The following is a 10,166-nucleotide window of genomic DNA, read 5'->3' as shown; positions in this document are numbered from 1 at the left end:
TTTTTTCTTTTCTTTTTTCCCCCCCCAAATATCGTGCAGCCCTACACCGAATACCTGAAATAATAAAATGTTAATAAATATACTTAAAAGTAATATGTCATCAAAAATTACATAATTTTCATTCTTTCATTCTACAGGCTTTCATAAGTTTCATAAATAGTTGGTCTGTGGTAATTTTTTTTCTCCACTTCCTCACCTCAAATGCTTTAGTGGAAACTTATTGAGGACATGCTTTTGCAGAAAGTGTCATGTTCTATTTTTGTCACCTATAAGTAAAATGTCTTGTACAGAAATGGTACAGATGCAACAGAACTGAGGGAGGTACACTAGAGCCTATAAGTTAATTGCAATTACATTAATGTACACAGAAAATGTATACAAAAGTCTTTAAATGCAAGTGAGAAAACTAAAAAGTAATCCTACAACCACAAATTCTACATGTGCTGTTATTATTGCTCACAATACCCTTAGCTAATACAAAATATATACATTTTATTACAGGAATTTGTAGTGTGTTTTAAATATATTGGTGTGTTTGATAACGGAAAAGAGTTCTTAGCTTGAGCAAAGATAAAAGTATATAGTCTATATACTATATATATAGCCTCCATAATGGCCCTAGTAGCAGTGGTATTGTACAACTTTTGATAGTATCTACAAGTATTTCATGTAAGCTAACTGAGAACTGAGTACAGCTGTAAAGACACTGAAGAGGAAGTGATACTTCATTAGTGCAGCATAGAGACAAGTGACATAATATTTAGTTTAGGTGTACATTTCCATTACAGTCCTCTTTGTGTGGCTATGCTGTAAAAACCCCAAATAACCCTAGTGACAGTAACACCCAATGCGGTTTGAAAAGAGAAGCGTCAGCATTCAACCTCACTGCTTACCATATACCATATACTCTCACTATTGGCAACAATACACTATTAAACCAAAACGAACTAAAATTACATTTAAAACAAGAAATATACAGTGGAGGAAATAAGTATTTGATCCTTTGGCTGATTTGGTAGGCTGACCCACAGACAAAGAAATGAACTCTATAATTTTAATGGAAGATTTATTTTAACATTGAGAAATAGAATATCAAAAAGAAAATCCATAAAATAATGTTAAAGAAAATATATAAACTGATTTGCATTTCATTGAGTGAAATAAATATTTGAATACTCTAGCCAAAAAAGGCAAAACCCTTTACTCGCTAAACTCTCTCTAAATCATTGAGGTGTTCAATGGCAAATTAAGGCGGGCTTGCACATGTGCCTTCTTAAGCAGGGGGGCCTTGCGAGCACTGCAGGGTAAAGTGTTACCAATGGTTTTCTTAGTGACTGTGGTCCCAATTGCCTTGAGATGACAGACTGATTCTGTGGGCTGGTCTCTTTTATACAGTTGACTAGTTAAAACAGTTGTCTCATTCAGGAGTTGATTAGGAGTGTCTAACTAAAAATGAACCTACATTAAAATTATAGTTCAGTTTTTTGTCAGTGGGAAAACATAATCAGCAAGGGGTCAAATATGTATTTCCTCCACTGTACATCAAAACAAATTCAGCTTCTGAGTAAGTTGTTTAGAGTTTAAACAGCATAGCATAACTACAGTGGAGTCATTGCTCATTGTTTGAGACTCAGAAAGAAACAAATGAATCCTACACAAATCTGACCAAACTATATGTGCACTATCTTGACCAGAGCAGGAAGGGGCAGTGAGATAACAGGACAAGCCCTGGACCTCAGCCATGATCATCTATTGGCCCAAAGACAATTACAGTGAACTGCAGTGAGACTCTAACTCACAGTGGCAGCTTTAACACAGCCATCCATTATAACGTTACACTGAGGAGGCCTCAGGTAGTTTGTTTTACCAATAAACCATTTGTTTTGTTCTTTTACTGGTTTGGGAGTAAACCCAAATATTAATACATATATTTATAATAATTTGGATGGAAATGGCCAGAGTACTGCTGCTCTTTCAGTTGTTCCCTTTTCTGAAATGAACCGATTTGACTGTAACTCATTTTGTATATGAGAAAAAAATATGATGCAAAAAAATGTACAAACTAGGGTTTTAGTCAACTAAAGAAAATCTTGTTCAACCACAAGGTCATTAACATGAATATTGAGATCAGATTTGCAATTTAATTCAATTTTTTTGTTTTTTGTTTTTGTTTGTTTGTCTAGGTGCATTGATATTTGAATGAAGACTGAAAAATGAACTGCTAATAAGTAATAAAAGAATCTCATGCATTTCAGAGCATGTTCATAGAGGCCTAAACTACAGAGTTAGCCGCAGAATTAATATAATTTCTGACTGGATATTTTGTTGTTTTCAAAGAAATTTGAGTTTGCAATTGCAATATTTACTATTTGAGACCATTCATATTGTGATCATAATTGTATTATAAAAAGAGTTTGATTAGTATTGCAACCCTACCTCACAGTCAAGTTTATGTAATTTTAATGATTACATAGACAATACATACTGACCAACAGAGATTGAAAAATGAGCGAAGAAGCTAGCTTTATTTTCTTTTTGGGTGCGATTATCCTTATAAAATATCACAGTTAAACTAATTGGTTTACATGTCATTAGCTCGGCACTACTGTTCCCACACAGCTTTGTATAACTTTACTCCATTTTATTGTTTCATTTGCAGCCATTATTTAATCTGCTGAGGTTTTTATATCCAAAACTCCAGACTCATGTTCTCAGCATTCCCTGTAGACCCCCTATCTGTCATCCCTGTTCATCAGACCTCCTCATTGTCTCGAAGTGCTGTGCCCTTCACAGTGCACTCAGTCCAAGTGTTCAGACCTCAGAATGACCTTGGCACACAAGAAGCTGCTGAACAATTTACAATGTTGTTCTGGTCACAATGCCAAGAGCTACACCCCAATACCCAGTGTAAATGGACTGCAATGTTAAAAGTTGTATTTTTGCTAGTGTTAAAATTCTTGCACAGCACATGTTACGGATTAATGTTGTTTATTTAAAGGCCCCATATTTATCTATTTTTTATCTATATTATAACGTTGTTTCCTCATCACAAACATACCTGCAGGTGTGTTTTGTTTCATTCACACACTGTATTGGAACTGTTTTGTGTTGTGTTCTTCCGGCCTGCTGGGGGGCGCTAGTTGTGATTTTGGTGATATATTTAGCCAGTAGGTGACAAGAAGTAAAACTACTATTTTTTTTTTTTTTTTTTTTTTTTTTTGTGTCTGTCATAATATTTTTTTTTTTTTTTTTTTTTTTTTTTTTTTTTTTTATTTCAAATATACAAAGTAATATACAATGGTATAAACACAAACATTGTTGGAGGCTTAAGTGTTCATATGCTCACAAGGCTCGATCAGCGCAATTAATAACACACATATACATCACAGTGTAAATATATAAATGTGCATATACAACTGTAGAAAATTAAATAAATACATTCATATTTCAAATTCCTTACAAAGTGCTTTTGTTTTCAAGGCTTTGGGATTTGTGCAGTAATTTAGAGAATTTATATAAGAGGACAAAAGGGACTGAAACATGACAAATTTGGGTTTCTGACTAGAAAATTTACAGCAATGAATATGAAACTTTGATAGGATAAGGATTAAATTCAACACATATATTTTTTTAGCAGGAATTTCTTCTTCAAAGACACCAAAAAGGACATGTTTTATATTAAATTGTAGGTTTGTATCAAGCTTTCTATTCACAAACAAAAATATGTCATTCCAAAAGATTTGAGTGTATGAGCATTCCCAAAACATATGGGTGACCGTTTCTTCAACGCTGTGACAGAATGAGCAAAGATGATCTGTGTTTAAGCGAAATTTTGAGATAACAGCGTTAACAGGGTAACATCTATGCAGGATTTTCAGGCAGACCTCACGAGTCTTGTTAGTTACAAAATATTTTCTAGGCAAAAGCCAAACATCATTCCAGTCAATGTCCGTAAATGTATTATTCCAGACAAAAACAGAAGCTGGTCTTCTACTAATAGATTCTCTTGTGATAAGTTCTCTTATACATTTGTTATTTGTTTTAGAGCTTAAAAATGGGGCAGAGTTACCAATAAACAGCTCTGTTTTAGTTGTGTCGTCATTAGAAATATGTACATAAGTGGACATCAGCATTTTCACTCCTGAAGGAATGGCATCAAAGACTATTGCATATTCTTTTGGCATTACTGGAAAATTGTAAACATTGAGAAATTCACTGTATGAATAGGTGATGCCTTTGTTGTTAAACAGTTGGTGTACACAGATGATACCCTGGTCAAACCATTTTCCTAAGAAAAGAGATTTGTGTTTGAAGCATATATCTTTGTTATTCCATATGTAATATTTTTTGTGTGAGAAGTTGTGCTTATATATTAAGGACCAACACAACAGTAACTGTTTGTGAAAGTTAGAGAGTTTAATTGGAAGCTTATCAATGCTGTAATTACACCTCAGAATAAAATTTAAACCTCCTAATGCATCAAATATATGTGTTGAAATGAAATTCCATAATGAATTTGGGTACAATAAATATCTTTTAATCCATTTAATTTTGAAAGAGGAATGTAGAGTCTGAAAATCTAGAGCGTTAAATCCACCATCACTTAAATTATTAATCATTACATTTTTTCTAATAAGATGAGTTTTTTTCTTCCATATAAAGTCAAATAAGACTTTGTCTACTTGTGCATTAATGTTTTTTGGTACATCAAGGGCAGAGCTGGCATAGACTAGGCTAGAGAGCCCTTCAGCTTTGGAAGTAGGATTCTACCCGAGATTGATAAGTCTCTTTGAAGCCACATGTTAAATTTTGTTTGGATTTTACGCACAAGAGGGTTAAAGTTTTCACATTGTCTTTTTTCTTCTTCCTTTATGATAGTAACACCCAAGTATTTTACTTTTTGTTTCACCGGGATTCCTGATATATGTAAGGCATCACAAGATTTGATGGGAAGTAATTCACATTTGGAAAGGTTTAATTTGAGTCCTGAAGCTAAGGAAAATGTGGTTAATAAGTTGATAGCATAGTTTACCTGAGAACAATCATTTAAAAAGAGAGTTGTGTCATCAGCAAGCTGACTTAGACATATTTCTCTTCCTGCAATGGATATTCCTTTAAGGTCACTATTCTTAATATAATTGGCTAAAATTTGCATCGGTAACAAAAATAGAAAAGCAGAAATTGGGCAACCCTGGCGTATTCCACGTTCTATATTAAATCTATGAGTTGTTCCGTGGGGCAGTTTTATAGAGCTATTCCCAGATGTATACAAGGTGCGAATGGATTTTTTAAAAAGCTCACCAAAGCCAAATAAATCAAGAGCTTTAAGCATAAACTGGTGTTCTAATGAGTCGAATGCTTTTTGGAAGTCCAAAAATAGAATGAAACCGTTTTCTGAAATAAGATCGGAATAATCTAAAATGTCCAGGACGAGTCTAATATTGTCAATGATATATCTACCACTCATAAAGCCGTTCTGCGACTCCTCAATTATATCAGTTAGTATTTTCTTTAATTTGGTGGCCAGGCAGATAGCTAGGATTTTGTAATCATTATTCAGTAGGGTAATGGGCCGCCAATTATCTAAAATTAAAGTATCTTTTTGTGGTTTTGGAATTAAGGTGATTAGTCCTTGGCACATAGTATGAGGAAGCTGTTCTTTCTCGATACTCTCTAAGAAGACCTTTAATAAAAACGGAGCAAGCTCAGTGGAAAAAGTTCTATAAAATTCAGAGCTTAGCCCATCAGTGCCAGGAGATTTATTTAACTTAAGTTTCTTGATGGCTTCTAAAATGTCAGCCTGCGTAATTGGTGAGTCACAGATTTTTTTATTTGCTTCCCCAATTTTTTTCACATTGCCCACTTTCATTAAAAAATTATTCATGTGAGTGACTGAGAATTCAGATTTATATACATTTTTATAATACTCTTCACAGCACTTAGATATTACTTTTGGGTCATCTACAATAACCCCATTAATGAACAGTTTGTTTATGCTATTTTTCGTTTGTCTTTGTTTTTCTAATTTAAAAAAGTAACTAGAATTTTGTTCACCCTCTTCTAACCATTTAGCTTTTGAACGTATGAAAGCTCCTTTAGCTTTGTTCATATACATCTTATCCAGTTTTAACTGAAGCGTTAATAATTCAGCTTGTTGTGCTTCAGAAATATTTTCTGGTAAGATGGAGGAGACGGATATGAGTTTAGTAATTATATCATTTTCTTCCTTTTTCTTCTCTCTTTTCAGTTTTGCTCCAGTTTCCAGAAGTAGTTTTCTCAACTCAAACTTTAACAATTCCCAGTTTTTTTGATATTTCCTTTCCGTTTCGGCTAAATTGCAGTACTCCGAAATTTTGTTTTTTATGAGTTCACACACACTTTCATTTAGCAACAGGGTGTTATTCAATTTCCAATAGGCCGGACATCTACGAGGTTCTCTGTCTGTTGAAAAATTTATAGTCAGTGCAATTACTTTGTGATCTGTTAAAGGTGTCGGAATAATTTCTGTTTTGCAATGTAAGTGTGAAATCGATTCTGATACAAGCCAAAGATCTATTCTGGATTGTAACGTACCATTCCTATTTTTCCAAGTGAATTCTCTATATGTGGATTGTTTGTTCTCCATATATCAATTAGCCCTCTTTCATTCATGAACTCTGTTAAATATACGTTAACGTTATTTTTGCTGGGGTACCTGTCCACATCATCACTGGGTGTACAGTTGAAATCCCCTCCTAATATTATCTTTAAATCTGAAAATCTTTCTAAAATGCTTTCTATTGCTGTATTTAAGTCATGAAATAACTTTTTATTTTCCTTCACTTTTGTATAGCCATATATATTACCCATCAGAAATAATTGGTTACTGTAAGATAATACCTGAAGAATGAAGTGTCCATTTAAGTCTGTTTGTGTAAAGATAACCTTCCCGTTGAATTTGTGCCTCAAAGTAAGAGTTCCTGCTGAATGGTGATTACCATGTGACATCCAAATGTCCTCTCCCCATTGTGATCTCCAAAAGTTATAGTCTTCATCAGAAGAGTGAGATTCCTGGATCAAACATAAGTCCGCATCAAAGTTTTTTGCATAAAGAAAAACAGCCTTGCGCTTAGTAATGTCTCTTAAGCCTCGAACATTAACTGAAATAAATTTTAACTGTGAAATGTTTAAATTAACAGTGAAATGTAAAAGTTGGAACGATACCTTCTTAACTTAAAGGTACAGAGTAGTAACCCAAGAGAGCAGAGCTTCTCCCCATTGAAAAGTTATGAACAGTAAATTACAGCTAGTATATTTCCTTGTTATCGACGTATGCTCTTCCTCCAACGAAGTAAGCCACCTTTTTCTCCTCCCGTGCTTTTTGTATGATGGGCCACAGACGATTGCGCTTTTCGCGGTCCTCTGGCGTCAGGTCTTCCTTGAAGCGTAGGTTCCGTTGTTTCATATATTCAGAGTTTTTTGACATCTTCCAAATGGTATCGCGGTAATGTCGCATTGAGAACTGGATAATGATATCTCTTGCGTGAGCCTTGGTCGGATTCACTCTCCCAAGTCTGTGCACCGAGTCAATGACGTCCAGAAACTTCCCTCTGTAGCCCGGAGCAATATTTCCACAGATGTCGATTACCGCCATCCTCACCTCTTCTCCCTCCTTCTCTGGCATCCCGCGCAGTCTTAAGTTCCACCGCCGCTTGTAGCGCGCCAGTTCAATCACCTTATTTTCAAGCTGTTGGATTTTGTCTTCTGCCTTGACAACTCGTCCTTCGGTCTTTTCCATTCTCTGTTTCATGTCATGTAGTTCGTCAGAGAGAGCTCCAAATGATGATTTCAGCTCTTCTATTGACTTCTCAATTGAAGACCCTTGCTTCTCAATAGCTAACGTTAGCTGTGCCACTATTGCGGCTGCCGTATCTTGGTCCATTTTACCTTTTTTAGTGCTCGAAGATTTTGTAGGGGTCACGGGTGGTTGATTTTCACTTTTGCGTTTTGATGAGGAATTGTTTGACATTGCGTCGTAGTTTTCAGTCGTGTTCATAGATAGTTAGTTTCTCAAAAAGTTGGGAGAAGCTCCGTCAAGGTGTTTACCGCTTCGCCGCCATCTTGGCTCCAGAAGTAAAACTACTAGCTTGAAAATGTCAGTCAGTCCATGACGTGTTTTGCAGTTAGATCTGAAACCATCCTCTCATTTCCAGCCCTTTGAGTGGCAATATGAGTAAGTGTTTACATTAAAAATGAATGTTGACAAGTGCATTTGTAGCATTTTGTTGAAGTTTGTAGCATTTTATAGATATTTGAGATTTGAGTTCCAGTAGTGGTATTTGAGTTGTGTGTATTACTTCTCAGCTAACATTGGCCATTTAATTGTCTATATAATGTAACTTTGATGTACATTGTTGATTTTACAACTTTCTGAATACCCTTTTGTATTTTGTTACAGTTTCACACTTTTTTGCATTAAATCCTGGTCAAAGACAACACCTGCCTGTTCCTTGAAGGAAGTGATGCAAGAGAGAGTTTAGCTGGCTGTGAATCTCAATTAGGACAAGGGGTCACGTTGAGTGTAACAGTACACACACATTTATTACACAAAACATGCATATTTATGCATATCCACCTTGTGATGTCATGTGGTAATAAAGTGCTGCACTGAGTTCCACTGTGTTTTTAAACTCTATACACCTTCATTAGAATCATTTGAATTATTTCAGCCCTGGAATTGTCCATCTCTACTGATCCAAAGGTAAAAGGAACTGTTCACTTGAAACTTAAAGCTTCACCACAAGGCGAAACAGACCATTTTGACTCAAACATGCTTGAATGAAATAAAGCAGAACTGCAGGTGTGTGTTTAAGCAGGAAAATCAAATATAACATGGCTTAAAGTTCACAAGGGTCAATTTAGCTTAATATGGGACCTTTAATATGTATAGCTCAACCACAACAGGAGGGCACATGTTGTGGGCATAGGGGAAAACCAATGGAACATTGTAATCTAAATTAAGATTAAAACAGCCACTATTGTTGCATTGTGTAGGAAAGATCAGGGTGCAACCATAAATGTGTCATCATCATAGTTAGTACTGTGTTTCTATACAAGTCCAAAACAATGACTGCAGACACCCTTTGACCTCACATCTACAGCACATTCATAAAACAAGTTTTTTCACAACATATTTTTTCCAGCGCAGTTATGTTTTTCTTAAGTTTTTTCTCTTGTAAAGCTATCATTATCAACCCTCAGTATCTTAAATCAAATTAAACCAATAAAAAAATGGTAGCATGGCAAGTTTAATGGTATCTTGCATTCATTGAATTACAGTTGTTTTCATTGCTAAAAGAAGAATACCTGGAAAGATTAAAATTAAGATTAAGAATACTTGAGCAAGCTGCCACTCCACAGACCTGGCCTGTTGTTAGACCTTATTACATCAACAAAAATATAGATGCGTTCAATACCATACAGTGGAATGTTCCAAAGAAAGCACTCTTCCACAGCTCCAAAGAGACAGGGAGGTGTGTTACCATCCATCAGAAAGGTTACACAGTGCACCTTTAAATCTAAGGATTAGTAGAGGACAGGATTTTCTGTGGCTATGGAAAATTTGAGAGGACAAAAGCCACCAGTGTTCAAAAGCTTGTTTCACTCAAGGAGTTAATACTATAAAATGAGTGCAAGAGGCGTGATCTAGTGAACAGTGCAGCCCCTCCCAAAGTCAAAATCAGCAGCGCGACATGTGGCCTTTTCAGTAGGAAACAAAAACTGACTGAAAAACACCCACTGCTCTTATGTAACACAGGAGTACATATATTCAGAAACAAATGAGGAACGACTGTTTAGAACAGCAGAGATTCACTCTGACAGTACTACATGTCTGATGTGGATGTGAAGACTTTACAGACATCTGGCCTTGGGGGTACCACTTGAACATGGAGCGCACATATACCCTCTTTATACTGGGTAAGTCACTTAGCTCATAACAATATAATCCAATTACAACAGCAATAGTTCATTAGTGCATGATTGAAAAGAACTAAGTAAAATTTTACTTATGTTTTAGTGACTGAATTTACACTAAGCAGCATAAGAAGGCAATAGATGTTTGAATGTAGATGTACAGCCTACTTCATCACTGGAAATTTTGAAGACAGAGCATGAGTACATGTTTT

General features: G+C 35.3%; 1 long non-coding RNA gene across 1 annotated transcript; it reads left to right on the top strand.

Annotated features, from left to right (window-relative positions):
• Positions 1–8,111: 8,111 nt before the first annotated feature.
• On the top strand, positions 8,112–8,651 carry LOC129408582 (uncharacterized). The gene is made up of 2 exons (XR_008632019.1): positions 8,112–8,212; positions 8,438–8,651. It is a non-coding gene; the product is annotated as an uncharacterized LOC129408582 (long non-coding RNA).
• Positions 8,652–10,166: the final 1,515 nt, after the last annotated feature.

Source organism: Boleophthalmus pectinirostris, unplaced genomic scaffold (genome assembly GCF_026225935.1).
Source record: "Boleophthalmus pectinirostris isolate CB_2022bp ecotype Guang Dong unplaced genomic scaffold, ASM2622593v1 HiC_scaffold_17, whole genome shotgun sequence".
Classification (NCBI taxonomy): Eukaryota; Metazoa; Chordata; class Actinopteri; order Gobiiformes; family Gobiidae; genus Boleophthalmus; species Boleophthalmus pectinirostris.
The sequence above is the reverse complement of the archived record's forward strand: the minus strand, read 5'-3'. Positions and strand labels throughout refer to the sequence as shown.